Below are 15,955 nucleotides of genomic sequence, written 5' to 3' on the forward strand. Positions count from 1 at the left end.
CATAAAATCAGAGAAAAAATCTTTAAAGAAGCCAGAGGAAAAAAACACCTTAAGCTATAGAGAAATAAAAAATCACATCCAACTTCTCCTCATGCGAGCAAGAAAAGAATAGAGTGAAATATTTTAAGTGTTGAGAGAATAAAACCACCAGCTTAGAATTCTGTACCCAAAGGAATTACTCTTCAATGTGAAGGAGAAATAAAGACTGTCAGGCAAAAAAAATTGAGGAAATTTCTTGCCAGTAGACCTGCTTTGTGAGATATGTTAGTTACTTAAAGAGAAGGAAAATGATGCAGGTATACACTTAAATCTATGTAAGTAAAGAAAGGCACCAAAGAAGGAAGAAGTGCAGATAAAAATGAAAACGTTTGTTTTTCTTATTTTTAAGCAACCTAACAGTCATAAGTTTACTTTAAATAACAATAATGTCATTAAAATGACAAAATAGCATTTTCTACTGTCTTCCCAACGAAGGATACCAATTTTGACAGTTACCTGCATGAAAGAGTGCCTCTGTAGAAGTCAGAGGGTCCAGCAGAGAAGTTCCAGTATACCAATGAGTAAAAAAATCCAAGATTACCTTCACATTGATGAAGGTGAGAGGAACAGTTTTATTTTACCAGTGTCACTTCAGGGACACAGCTCAGTGCCAAAAGGAAACTTCTTGGTCTACAATTTCTTCCATGAAGGAAACTAAGAACATTTAAGTGAACTCCTGGCTTCCCAAGTTGTGTGGAATAGTGCAAAAAAAAAAAAAAAAAAAAAAAAAAAAAAAAAAAAAAACCATTTATTTCTTGCCCCATTCAGAGCACTGAATATGCTGCATGACTGGGTACAGGAACAAACTGAAAGAATAGCAGCCAGGGGTCTCAGATGGTATCAAGGTGATTTAGATCTTACAAACCACTTGTAGACCTTATCAGAGAGCCAAACCATGAGTTTCTGGGGACACCTCATCTGCAGGCCTCTCCCCAATAGCATACTCTACTCACCTCACCTGCACGCAACCCACATTCTATGGCTGACTCTTTGTGTACAACCCAAGAATGTTAAGAGTAAGCCTCTGAAGACAGCTGGTAGGCCAGCTGTCTGTCTGACAGAAAGGTGGCCCAAATCTGCAGGATGGGTGAAAGCACACAAACTTGAGCATTGAACTATCACTCTATAGGAAGCAGATAGCACAGTCATTACCCAGCCTGGCATAGCAAGATTGACAGAAGGCATGAGTTTTAACAGTCCACCTCAAAGAGGGAACAAGAAGTTTGAAAAAAGCATACTCATAGAAAAGATCTGAGAAAATCTCAGTCTTCGTAACTGGGTTGATGGGAGGCATTTCCCTCCTGAAGGCAGTTAGAAAGAAAGATGGTGACTGTTCCTTCGAATGTAAGGTCTGAAGTTAAAAACTTATTCTGTGCAACTGGAAATATTATGTTCTAAGATTTCAAGCTATACTACAAAGCTACAGTCATCAAAACAGTATAGAACTGACACAAAAATACATCGATCAATAGGACAGAATAGAAAGCCCAGAAATGAAACCAAGCTTATGTGGGCAATTAATTTATGACAAAGGAGCAAGAATAGACCATGGGGGAAAGACAGCATCCTCAACAAACAGTGTTGGGAAAAATAGACAGCTAAGTGCAAAAGAATCAAGCTAGACTATATTCTCACACCATATACAAAAACATATAATCAATATGGATTAAAGACAAATATAAGACTAGAAACAATAAAACTTCTAGGAGAAAACATAGACAGTACACTCTTGACATCAGTCTTAGCAATATTTGGGGGGATCTTAGTCTCCTCAGGCAAGGAAAACAAAAGCAAAAAAACAAATAGGACTATATCAAACTAAAAAGCATTTGCTCAGCAAAGAAAATGATCAAAAAAACAAAAAGTCTGCTTACTGAATGGGAAAAGATAATTGTCAACAAGGTGTTATTATCCAATATATACAAAGAACTCATACAACACAACATCAAAAAAAACCCAAAACAACTTAGTTTAAAAATGACAAAGGACCACAGCAGACTTTTTTTCAAAGAAGCTGGCCATACAGATGGTCAACAGGGATATGAAAAGAAGCTCAACATCACTAATCATAGAGAAAATACAAATAAAAATGGCAATGAGCTAACACTTCACACCTGTCGGAATGACTATTATCCAAAACACAACAAATAACAAGTGTTGGTTAGGATGTGACGAAAAGAGAACCCTTATGCTCTGTTTATAGAGATGTAAATTGGTACAGCCACTAAGGAAAACAGTACTAAGATTGCTCAAAAACTTAAAAATAGAATTATCATATAATCCATCAGTTCCACTACTGGGTATTTATCCTAAGAAAACAAAAACACTAATTTGAAAAGATATATGCACCCACATGTTGTTTGCAGTGTGACTTACAATAAACAGGATATGGAACAAACCCAAGTGCCCACTGATAGATGAATGGATAAAGAAGATATGGAAGGACATACCTGGTGGTCTAGTGGTTTAAAATCTGTCTACTATTGCAGGGGACACAGGTTTGATCCCTGTGGATCAGAGAGACTCCACAAGCTATGTGGTATAGAGAGATTCCACATGTCACGGGGCAACTAAGCCCATGTGCCGCAACTACTAGACTCGGCGTGGCGCAACTACTGAAGCCCACCCACCTAGAGCCTGTGCTGCACAATAAGAGAAGCCACCACAGTGAGAAGGCTGTGCACCACGATGAAGAGTAGCACCTCTTTGCTGCAACTAGAGCAAACCCACACAAAGCAACAATGACCCAGCACAGCCAAAAATCAATAAATTTTTTAAAAGAAGATATGAAATGGAATATTACTCATCCACAAGAAAGAATGGAATTTTGCCATTTGTTACAACACGAATGAAAATATGCAAAGTGAAATATCAGACAAAGACAAATACTGTATGATTTTACTTATACATGGAACCTAAAAATAAAATCAATCAATAAACATAACAAAAGAGGAGTCATAGATATAGAGAACAAACAGGCAGTTTCCAGAGAAGAGAAGGGTGGGGGAAGTAGAGAAATGTGTGAGGGAGATTAAAAAGTTCCAACTTTCAGTTACAAATAATTGAGTAATGAGCATAAAATAAAATGTATAATGTATGGAATATAGTTAATAATTATGTAGTATCTTTGTAAAATGAAACTAGACTTATCATGGTGATCATTTTGAAATGCATAAAAATAGGAAACTTCAAGGTGGCTGAGTGGTAAAGAATCCGCCTACAATGCAGGAAACTCAGTTTCACTCCCTGGGTCGGGAAGATCCCCTGGAGAAGGAAACGGCATTGCACTTCATTATTCTTGCCTGGGACATCCCATGGACAGAGGAACCTGGTGGCCACAGTCCATGGGGTCACAAAAGAGTAAGGCACAACTTCACGAATAAACAACAACATGTTGTGTGAGAGGAACTAACATGGTCTTGTAGGTCAGTTACACTTCAAAGCCAAACTCATAGTAAAGGAGATCAGATTTATGGTTACCAGGGCTAGTCAGGTGAGGGAAGGGAATTAAATCAAAATAGTCAAAAGACACACATTTCCAGTTGTAAGATAAATAAATACAATACTAGGGTCGTAATGTACAATATGATAAAGATAATTAACACTGATAATTAACACTGATGTATATAGAATAGAGAAGACTAGGGATCTCTTCAAGAAAATTAGAAGTGCCAAGGGAACATTTCATGCAAAGATAGGCACAATAAAGGACAGAAATGGTATGGACATAACAGAAGCAGTAGATATTAAGAAGAGGTGGCAGGAATACACAGAACTATACAAAAAAGATATTAATGACCCAGATAAACATGATGGTGTCATCACTCACCTAGAGCCAGACATCCTGGAGTGCAAAGTCAAGTGGGCCCTAGAAAACATCACTACAGACAAATCTAGTGGAGGTGATAGAATTCCAGTTGAGCTATTTCAAATCCTGAAAGATGATGCTGTGAAAGTGCTGCACTCAATATGCCAGCAAATTTGGAAAACTGAGCAGTGGCCACAGAATTGGAAAATGTCAGTTTTCATTTCAATCCCAAAGAAAGGCAATGCCAAAGAATGTTCAAACTACCATACAATTTCACTCATTTCACATGCTAGCAAAGTAATGCTCAAAATCCTTCAAGCTAGGCTTCAACAGTATGTGAAATGAGAACTTCCAGATGTTCAAGCTGGATTTAGAAAAGGCAAAGGAACCAGAGATGAAATTGCCAACATCCATTGGACCATAGAAAAAGCTAAAAAATTCCAGAAAAACATCTACTACTGCTTCATTAACTATGCTAAAACCTTTGACTGTGTAGATCACCACAAACTGTGGAAAATTCTTGAAAGAGATGGGAATACCAGACCACCTTACCTGCCTCCTGCAAAACCTGTATGCAGGTCAAGAAGCAACAGTTAAAACCAGACATGGAACAATGGACTGGTTCAAAGTTGAGAAAGGAGTAGATCAAGGCTGTATATTGTCACCCTGCTTATTTAACTTCTATGCAGAGTACATCATACGAAATGCCAGGTGGATGAAGCCCAAGCTGGAATCAACATTGCAGTGAGAAATATCAATAAACCTTAAATACAAAGCTAGCACCACCCTTATGGCACAGAATGAAGAGGAACTAAAGAACTTCTTGATGAGGGTGAAAGAGGAGAGTGAAAAAACTGGCTTAAAACTCAGTATTCAAAAAACCAAGATCAAGAACAAGATGACAGAGGAGTAGGTAGACATGGAGTACATCTCTCTCTATGAATACATCAGGAATACACCTTCAGACACCAAAGTGCATGCAGAATAGCAGCTGAGAGCAGACAGGAGTACCTGGCCAGAGAAAAAGAATATTTAGAGCCACTCAAAACTCAGTAGGATGAGGAAACTAGGGGGGAGAAACAGGAGTGTTAATAGGACTGGACCTGCCCTTGGCAGGCGGGGGAACTGAAGTAGTAGGGGTCCGATCCCCACATCAGGGCAATTGTCTGAGTCAGAGGAGAAACATTTAAGGCTGAGAGTGAAACAGCTTATCGGTGGCAGCCTAAATGCAATGCGAATCAGACAGTCCTTGCCACAGCAGTACATACCCAGGACCGGCATGACGGTCCCCTGGAGGGCGCAGCAGCTGGGCGCTAGTCTGGGGAGTATGGAGCAATCCCAGGGCATGGACTGCTGTTGACTCGGAGAGACGTATCGAGGGGAGGTGAAGGAGGAGATTGTGGTGGGAAATGCCTGTGCAGGAAAGCCAGGCAGCCATGGAAGCAAGGCGATACCGCTGAGTCATGCGTAGTGGGTGGAGCCATCACTATTGCCTCTCTCTCCCCACATGCCAGCATCAGCAGCTGAACAACAGAGAGGCTGGCCCGTCAAATGCCTGATGCGCTGAACTACAGAGTAGGCCCCCACCCAGGGTGCCCCATTAAGTGCCTGACATGCCAATCTACGGAGTAGGACCCCAGTCAGGGGGGCCCCTCTATGTGCCTGATGCACTGAGCAACAGAGAAGGACCCCAGGCAAGGGAGCCCTCTAAGTGCCTGACGGGTGGAACTGCCGACAAAGACTGGCCAAAGAGGCTTTCTGATCACCAGCTACAAGAGGCTAGAAAAAAGACTCTGATAGTGCCGTGACTCCTGAGGCAGAGGCAGTCCATGTCCCTGCACACTTGGCGCCGCCAGGATCCCCACAAGCCAAGCAGCTGCGCCACCTTCAAGCTCAACTCTCACTGGGACAGAGCTGCCACAGGCCAAAAAAGTCTTGAGTCTTTATGCGCGCAGGGTCACTTCAGTAGTGTCCGACTCTTTGCAACCCTGTAGACTGTGGCCTGCTAGGCTTCTCTGTCAGGGAGGGCGGTTCTCCAGACAAGAATACTGGAGCGTTTGGGCCAATACTGTTTGCCATACCCTTCTATAGCACCGTATTTCCTGCTGCCCTAGCCGCCAAGCCCCCTGAGTACCGGGTGCTGCCAGAACCCCTGAGACCCAAGCAGCTGCGCCACCTCCACACCTGGTCCTCACAGGGGCAAACCCAAGTCCTCCTGGGCAGCCTCAGGAGCAAACCTCAGTGGACGACCTACATGCAGAGGTGGAAATAAAACCACAAGTGAAACCCAGGAGCAGTGTGGCTAAGGAAGAAGACCCAAAACCTTCCCACCAGTTGTACAAGCTGCAGATTAAATCCACATGACCAACTAGGCAGAGTCTGTGTCTATGGAATATATATATAAGGTCATTGAGAGCTCCCACAAAAGAAAACACACTAGTTCTGACAGCTGTGGACATTGGAGGCAAGAACACACAGGAGAAGGACCAGATTAGAGTCTGAGATGTCCCCACAGCAGGTCCAGAGATCAGCACGGTGTTGGAGGGCACCGTAGGGAGGTGAGAGGGACTGTGACTCCCAGGGAGGGAATGGACTCTGACAGCAGTGACTCAAGAAAAACATCTATTATTCTTACGTATTGACTTGCTCTGTAGTCTTTTGGCTTTTTTTCCCCTCTCCCCAACCCTGTTGTAGTTGTCGATTTTATAGGCACTATGAAATCTAATTAAGCTTTTGAGCTTTTTTTCCCCCTCAGTCACACTTTTTACCGCTGTTATAAACCTCTGCCTCTACATTGGGCTTTTGCAGTTCTGTGGAGTTTTCTATTTTTCTTTAATTTTAATTTTTTAAACCTATTATTATTTTTTCTACATTTATTCCTTTGGCTGCTTTTCCTACTGTTCTTTTTCCCTTGCAGCTAATCTTTAGTTTATATAAATCTTCTTTATCTACTTCTATTTAACTTTGCATATCTATTCTTTTTTTCTTTTCTTTCTTTTCCTCTCAATATTTTGCTAGTTTTATTTCCATTGCTTTATTTCCCAATTGGCTCCTTGCTTTAGTTTTGTTTTCCAGTTTGTGCTTTAGTTAGTTTTGTTCAGGTAGATATAATTTTTGTTTTCCTTTGTTCACCAGGTCGATCTACTGTACTTTATTTTTGTTGGACTATTTTGCTTTTGTTTATGAGTGTATATGTATACATGTATATTCAGTCACACTTTTTCTTGTTGCTATAAACCTCTGCCTCTCTGTTAGACTTTTGCAGTTCTGTGGAGTTTTCCTTTTTTATTTTTTCCTTTTTTCTTCTTCCATTTTTTTTCTTTTCTCTTTTTTAGAATTTTAATTTTTTAAAAAAGCCTATTATATTTTTTTCTATATTTATTCCTTTGTTTGGCTTTCCTACTGCTCTTTTCCCCTTGCAGTTAATCTTTGATGTGTATAAATCTTCCTCGTCTACCTCTATTTAACTTTGCATGTCTATCCTTTCTTTCTGTCCTTTCCTCTCAACATGTTTGCTAGTTTGTTTGTTTTTTTTTTTCATTGCTTTATTCCCCATTTGGCACTTTGCTTTAGTTTTAGTTTCCAGTTTGTGCTTTAGTTAGTTCTGTTCTTAACTGGTAAATATAATTTTTGATTTACTTTGTTTGCTGGGTCAATCTACTGTACTTTTTTTTGTTTGACTGTTTTCACTCTGTTCATGCGTGCATGTGTGCATATACACATATGTGCATATTCCATTATTTTAATTATTATTTGCCTGATTTTGTAACTGCCATTTGTCTGGGGTTCATCTTTGGTTTCTTGTTTTGGGATATTTGTTTTAATCTCACTTAATGCCATAACAAGTCACTTGTGGAATCTTCGTTCCTGACAAGAGATCAAATCCTGAGCCTTTGGAGTAGGAGCCCTGACTCCAAGACCCTAGACTACCAGAGAACTAACCCTAGAGAGTATCAAATAGTGAGAACTCACACAAAGGAAACCACTTGAATACAAGACCCAGCATCACCCAACCACCAGTAGCACTCTGTGCAGGATGCCTCATCTAAACAACAAACAAAACAAAAATACAAACCAAATCATCAGCAGACAGGATTACCACCTCACTCAGCCTTGTCCATCAGAGGAAAAAACAAACAAAAAAATGAAAACTCAGCACAAATCTCACCCTATACGAAGCTTACACAAACCACTGGACCAAACTTAGGAAGGCAGGAACCAAAAGGAAGAAAGAATTCAACCTTGAAGCCTGGGAAAAGGAGACCTCAAACACAACAACTTAAAAAAAAAATAATGAAAAGGCAGAGAGATGCTACACAAAGGAAGGAACAAACTAGAAACACAGAAGTCCAAATAAATGAAGAGGAAATAGGCAAACTACCTAAAGAAGAATTCAGAATAATGATATAGTAAAGATGGTCAAAAACCCTGAAAACAAAATGGGGAAGATGCAAGAGTCAATTAACAAAGACCTAGAAGAATTAAAGAATAAACATACAGAGGTAAACAACACAATTACTGAAATTAAAAATACTCTATAAGGAATTGATAGCAGAATATCAGAAGCAGAAGAACGAATCAGTGACCTGGAAGATAAAATGTTGGAAATAACTTCTGAAGAGCAGAATAAAGTAAAACGAATGAAAAGAACTGAGGATAGTCTCAGAGACCTCCGGGACAATATCAAACACACCAACATTTAAATTATAGGGGTCCCAGAAGAAGAAGAGAAAAAGAAAGGATATGAGAAAATTTTTGAAGAGATTATAGTTGAAACTTTCCCCAACATGGAAAAGGAAATAGGCAAGTCCAAGAGTCACGAAGGGTCCCATACAGAGTAAACCCAAGGATAAACACGCCAAGACACACACTAATCAAGGCTAAATACAAAGAAAGAATATTAAAAGCAGCAAGGGAGAAGCAACAAGTAACACATGAGGGAAACACCATATGCTTAACAGCTGATCTTTCAGCAGAAACTCTGCAGGCCAGAAGGGAATGGTAGGATATATTTAAAGCACTGAAAGGGAAAAAAATCTACAACCAAGATTACTGTACCCAACAAGGATCTCATTCAAAATTGATGGAGAAATAAAAAGTTTTTCAGATAAGCAAAAGTTAAAAGAATTCAGTACCACCAAACCAACTTTACAACAAATGTTAAAGGGACTTATATAGTCAAGAAATACAAGAGAAGAAAAAAGATCTACAAAATCAACCTCAAAGAATTGAGAAAATGGCAAAAGGAACATATATATCAATAATTACTTTAATTGTAAATGGATTAAATGCTCCAACCAAAAGACACAGACTGGCTGAATGGATATAAAAACAAGATCCATATATATGCTGTCTACAAGAAAGCCACTTCAGACCTAAAGACACATATAGACTAAAAGTGAGAGGATGGAAAAATATATTTAATGCAAATGGAAAGCAAAAGAAAGCTGGAGTAGCAATCCTCATATCAGACAAAATAGATCTTAAAATAAAGATTACAAGAGATAAGGAAGGGCACTACATAATAATCAAGGGACCAATCCAAGAAGAAGACGTAACAAAGGTAAATAAATATGCACCCAACATAGTAGCACCTCAATATATAAGACAAACACTAACAGACATAAAAGGAGAAACTGACAATAACACAATAATAGTAGGAGACTTTAATACCCTACTCACACCAATGGATAGATCATCAAATCAGAAAATTAATAAGAAAACACAAGTCTTAAATGATATATTAGTTGAGATGGATCTCATTGATATCTTCAGGACATTTCATCCAAATGCAGAAGAATGCACCTTCTTCTCAAGTGCACATGGAACATTCTCCAGGATAGACCACATCTTGGGTCACAAATCAAACCTCAATAAATTTAAGAAAATTGAAATTGTATCAAGCATCCTCTCTGACCACAATGCTATGAGACTAGATATCAACTAGAAGGAAAAAACTGTAAGAAACACAAACACATGGAGATTAAACAACACGTTTCTAAATAACCAACAGGTTACTGAAGAAATCAAAAGGGAAATCAAAAAATTTCTAGAAACAAATGACAATGAAAATACAACAACTCAAAACCCATGGGATGCAGCAAAAGCAGGTCTAAGAGAGAAGTTTATAGCAATACAATCCTACCTCAAGAAACAAGAAAAACATTGACTAGACAACCTAACTTTACACCTGGAAACTTTACAACTGGAAAAAGAAGAACAAAAAAAATCCAAAATTAGTAGAAGGAAAGAAATCATAAACATATGAGAAGAAAAAAATGAAAAAGAAATGAAAGCAATAGTAAAGATTAACAAAACTAAAAGCTGTTTCTTTGAGAAGATAAACAAAATTGACAAGCCTTTAACCAGACTTATCAAGAAAAAAAAGAGAGAAGAATCAAATCAACAAAATTAGAAATGAAAAAGGAGAGGTTACAACAGACAAGGCAGAAATACAAAGAATTATAAGAGATTATTGCGAACTATATGGCAATAAAATGGATAACCTGATAGAAATGGACAGATTCTTAGAAAAGTTCAATCTTCCAAGACTGAACCAGGAAGAAATAGAAATTATGGACAACCCAATTACAAGCACTGAAATTGAAGCTGTGATCAAAAATCTCCCAAAAAACAAAAGCCCAGGACCAAATGGCTTCACAGGAGAATTCTATCAAACATTAGAGAAGAGCAAATGCCTATCCTTCTAAAACTCTTTCCAAAAATTGCAGAGGAAGGAACACTTCCAAACTCATTCTACAAGGCCACCATCACCCTGATACCAAAACCAGACCAAAACAACACTAAAAAAGAAAACTACAGGCCAATATCACTGATGAACATAGATGCAAAAATACTCAACAGAATTTTAGCAAACAGAATTCAGCAACACATCAATAAGCTCATATACCATGATCAAGTTGGGTTTATTTCAGGAATGCAAGGATTCTTCAGTATATGCAATCAATCAATGTGACACACTATATTAACAAACTGAAATATAAAAACCATATGATAATCTCAATAGATGCAGAAAAAGCCTTTGACAAAATTCAGCACCCATTTATGATTAAAACTCTTAAAAAAATCGGCTTGGAAGGAACCTACCTCAATATAGTAAAGGCCATATATGATAAACCTACAGGAAACATTATTCTCAAAGGTGAAAAACTGAAAGCATTCCCCCTAAGATCAGGAACAAGACAAAGGTGTTCACTTTCACCAATATTATTCAACATAGTTCTGGAAGTCCTAGCTACAACTATCAGAGAAGAAAAAGAACTAAAAGGAATCCAGATCAGGAAAGAAGTAAATCTCTCATTGTTTGCAAGTGACATGATACTGTACGTAGAAAACCCTAAAGATAGTATCAGAAAGTTACTAGAGCTAATCAGTGAATTTAGCAAAGTTGCAGGATACAAAATCGATACACAAAAATCACTTGTATTTCTATATACTAACAATGAAAAATCAGAAAGAGAAATTAAGAAATCAATCACATTCATCATTGCAACAAAAAGAATTAAATATCTAGGAATAAACTTACCTAAGGAGAAAAAGGAACTACACATTGAAAATTATAAGACAGTCCATCTGGTCAAGGCTATGGTTTTTCCAGTGGTCATGTATGGATGTGAGAGTTGGACTGTGAAGAAAGCTGAGTGCCGAAAAATTGATGCTTTTGAACTGTGGTGTTGGAGAAGACTCTTGAGAGTCCCTTGGACTGCAAGGAGATCCAACCAGTCCATCCTGAAGGAGATAAGTCCTGGGTGTTCATTGGAAGGACTGATGCTGAAGCTGAAACTCCAATACTTTGGCCACCTCATGCGAAGAGTTGACTCATTGGAAAAGACCCTGATGCTGGGAGGGATTGGGGGCAGGAGGAGAAGGGGACGACAGAGGAGGAGATGGCTGGATGGTATCACTGACTCGATGGGCATGAGTTTGAGTAAACTCTGGGAGTTTGTGATGGACAGGGAGGCCTGGCATGCTGCGATTCATGGGGTCACAAAGAGTTGGACATGACTGAGCGACTGAACTGAACTGAACTGAACTGAATGAATGAAATTGAAGATGACATAAACAGATGGAGAGATATTCCATGTTCCTGTGTAGGAAGAATCAATATTGTGAAAATGACTATACTACCAAATGCAGTCTACAGATTCAATGTGATCCCTATCAAAGTACCAATGGCATTTTTCACAGAAGTAAAACAAAAAAATTCACAATTCATATGGAAACACAAAAGACCCTGAAAAGCTAAAGTAGTCCTAAGAAAGAAGAATGGAGCTGGGGGAATCAACCTTCCTGACTTTGGATTATACTACAAAGCTACACTCATCAAGACAGTATGGTACTGACACAAAAACAGAAATATAGACTAATGGAACAAGATAGAAAGTCCAGAAATAAACCCATGAACCTATGGGTACCTTATTTTTGACAAAGGAGGCAAAAACATACAGTGGGGTAAAGACAGACTCTTCAATAACCGGTGCTGGGAAAACTGGACAGCTACATGTAAAAGAATGAAATTGGAACACTTCCTAACAACATACATAAAGATAAACTCAAAATGGATTAAAGACCTAAGTGTAAGACCAGAAACTATAAAATTCTTAGAAGAAAACATAGGCAGAACACTCGATGACATAAATCAAAGCAAGATCTTCTATGACCCACCTCCTAGAGTAATGGAAGTAAAAACAAAAGTAAACTAGTGGAACCTGATTTAAACTTAAAAGTTTTTGCACAGAAAAGGAAGCTATAAGCAAGGTGAAAAGACAACCCTCAGAATGGGAGGAAATGATAGCAAATGAAACAACTAACAAAGGAATTAATTTCCAAAACATACAAGCAGCTCAAACAACTCAATACCAGAAAAATAAACAACCGAATCAAAAAGTGGGGAAAAGACTTAAACAGACATTTCTCTGAAGAAGACATACAGATGGCTAACAAACACATGAAAAGATGCTCAACATCGTTCCTTATTAGAGAAATGCAAATCAAAACTACAATCAGATACCATCTCACACCAGTCAGAATGGCCATCATCAAAAAGTCTACAAACAATAAATGCTGGAGAGGGTGTGGAGAAAAGGGAATGCTCTTGCACTGTTGGTGGGAATAAAATTCATACAGCCACTATGGAAGACGGTATGGAGGTTCCTTAAAAAACTAGGAATAAAACCACCATATGACCCAGCAATCCCACTCTTAGGCATATACCCTGAGGAAACCAAAATTGAAGAAGACATATGAATCCCATTTTTCACTGCAGCACTATTTACAATATCTAGAACATGGAAGCAATCTAGATGTCCATTGACAGATGAAAGGATAAAGAAGTTATGGTACATATACACAAAAGAATATTATTCAGCCATAAAAAGGAACATATTTGAGTCAGTTCTGATGAGGTGGATGAACCTTGAACCTATTATACAGAGTGAAGTGAGTCAGAAAGAGAAAGATAAATATCGTATTCTAATGCATATACGTGTAATATAGAAAAATGGGTCTGAAGAATTTATTTACAGGGCAGCAATGGAGAAACAGACATAGACAATAGACTTATGGACCTGGGGAGAGGGGAGGAGATGGTGAGACGTATGGAAAGAGTAACGTGGAAATTTACATTATGATATGTAAAATAGATAGCCAATGGGAATTTGCTGTATGGCTGAGGAAACTCAAACAGGGGCTCTGTATCAATCTAGAGGGGTGCGACGGGGAGGGAGACGGGAGGGAGGTTCAAAAGGAATGTCATAATGAAAGAGATTAAGCAGAGACACAAACATTGAGACTTCAAAGGACATCAGATATTTAAGGTAATGGTGTGTAATATAAAATAAATGTGGAAGTTCCACTTCCAGAATGGCAATATAAAGTCTCTGCAGACCTGTTTCTCAGCATAACAAGTGAAATTTATTTTTGAAATAACCATAATAAGTCTCTGGAAATAATCCTAAGGACATACAGCAACTGAAGAAACATTTATTCAAGAAAATCTATTAAAACTGTAAGAACAGGAAGATCCTTTGATGTGTGAAATAAAACTTGCTTCTTCCCAACTCTTCCTAGCCCAATTCAATGAAAACTCCACTGCAAGTAGGTGCAACCAAGAACAGAGGGCTTCCTCTCCTATCAGTTTCAAGTTGACCACTATGGTATCTTCCTGGGAGGAGCAAGATGTCAACATTTCTCATTCTGTCCCCATCTACCTGTGGCAGAGGCTAATTTTCAGGCAATTACAAGCCAAGAGATCAGGGACTCCCTTTTCTATTTAGCCCTCCGTAATGGAACAGAGACTCTATCTCATCCACGCTGTGCTGAGAATATGGGGGTTCAAATTACCCATGACCTGACTCATTTTCAGATCAGAGCTTCTGCAGCATGAGTACAACCTGCTGATACCACCTTCTTCCCAGCTCCTCAAGCAAGGATGTCACTCAGAAGTGGACTACTATCCCATGAAAAGACAGAGAAAGAAAAGGGTAAAAAAGAACGTTTGAAGATACAATGGCTGAAAACTCATATTTGATGTAAGCTTTGAATCTACAAATCTAAAATCATTGTTTTGAATAGGATAAACTCAGAGAGATCCACACCAAGATACATTACAATCAAATTGTCAAGAGCCAAAAAGAGAGTTTTGTTTATACATCCATCAGAATGATTTAATAATCTTTGCCCTTTTTCCTATTAGTGTGGTGAATTACATTGTTTGAGTTTTTAATGTAAGCCAACATTGTATTCCTGGAATAACTGGTTGTAGTGTATTCCCTTTTTTATGTAATGTTAGATTCAATTTACTAGTATTTGCTAAGTGTATTTTCTCCTATGCTTAGAAGATATGCTGGTCTGTAATTTTCTTTTCCTGTAGTTTGTGGTGTCTAATTACTTACAGCATTAAGATTATACTCTCATAAAATGAACTGTGAAGGATACTCTCTCTTTTTCTACTTCTAAGTTACATAGTAGTAATGAATTCATATGTTCATTACGTTCACTAAAAAATATGTACATAACTGTTTATTAATGCACTACACATAATGGCTAAAACTTCACATAATGGCTAAAACTACACATAATGGCTAAAACTTCCATCAATGGAATGGATAAATAAATTATGACATATTCATAATATGATGGAATATGATTCAGTCTACTGAAGTGGAATACTGTACATATACATTGGAATAGTATTCATCAATGAGAATGCACAAACTACAACTACATAGCATACAACCCAAACACAATATGGAAAAAGAAAGCCAAACACAAAAGATGCAATGAACTTTTTGAAAATTCATTGAGCAGTATAATTATGATTTGTTTACTTTTTTTTACTGGAGGAAAATTGCTTTACAATGTTGCATTGGTTTTTGCTGTACAACAGTGTAAATCAGTCATTACTATATATGTATATCACCTCCCTCTTGAGCCTCCCTCCACCCCCCCCATCTCACCCCTTTAGGTCATAACAGAGGGCCAGGCTGGGCTCCCTGTGTTATATAGAAATTTCTCACCAGATATCTCTTTTATGCATGGTACTATATATATATATGTCAATACTACTCTCTCCATTCATCCCACTCTTTCCTTCCCCCCACTGTGTCCACAGTCTGTTCTCTATATCTCCATCTCCATTTTTTCTCTGCAGATAGGTTCATTGATGCCATTTTTCTAGATTCCACATGTATGCATTAATATACGTATTTATTTGTCTCTTTGTGACTTACTTCACTCTGTATCACAGGCTCTAGGTTCATTCACCTCTCTAGAACTGATTCAAATTCATTCCCTTTATAGCTGAGTAATACTCATTGTGTATATATACATACATATATATATATACACCACATCTTCTTTATCCATTTATCTGTTGATGGACATCTAGGGTGTTTCCATGTCCTAGCTATTGTAAATAGTGCTGCCATGAGCATTAGGTTACATGTGTGTTTTTCAATTATGGTTTTATTTGTTTGCTGTATGTGTGATACTTCAGAATTTTCTTTAAAAATAAACAAAGCAAAATTGAAAAAAGGCAAACAAAATGCTCACATACAAGAATTATAATTACTGAAATTAAAACCAAAT

The 15,955-nt window shown here is 38.0% G+C and overlaps 1 protein-coding gene across 1 annotated transcript in view; it reads left to right on the top strand.

The window, feature by feature from the left end:
• The window catches only part of LOC136158513 (phospholipid-transporting ATPase ABCA3-like), a 240,741-nt gene that overhangs the window by 221,087 nt on the left and 3,699 nt on the right, over positions 1–15,955 (top strand). The window lies entirely within an intron of this gene.

The sequence above is a fragment of the Muntiacus reevesi genome, chromosome 2 (genome assembly GCF_963930625.1).
Source record: "Muntiacus reevesi chromosome 2, mMunRee1.1, whole genome shotgun sequence".
In the NCBI taxonomy this organism is placed as follows: Eukaryota; Metazoa; Chordata; class Mammalia; order Artiodactyla; family Cervidae; genus Muntiacus; species Muntiacus reevesi.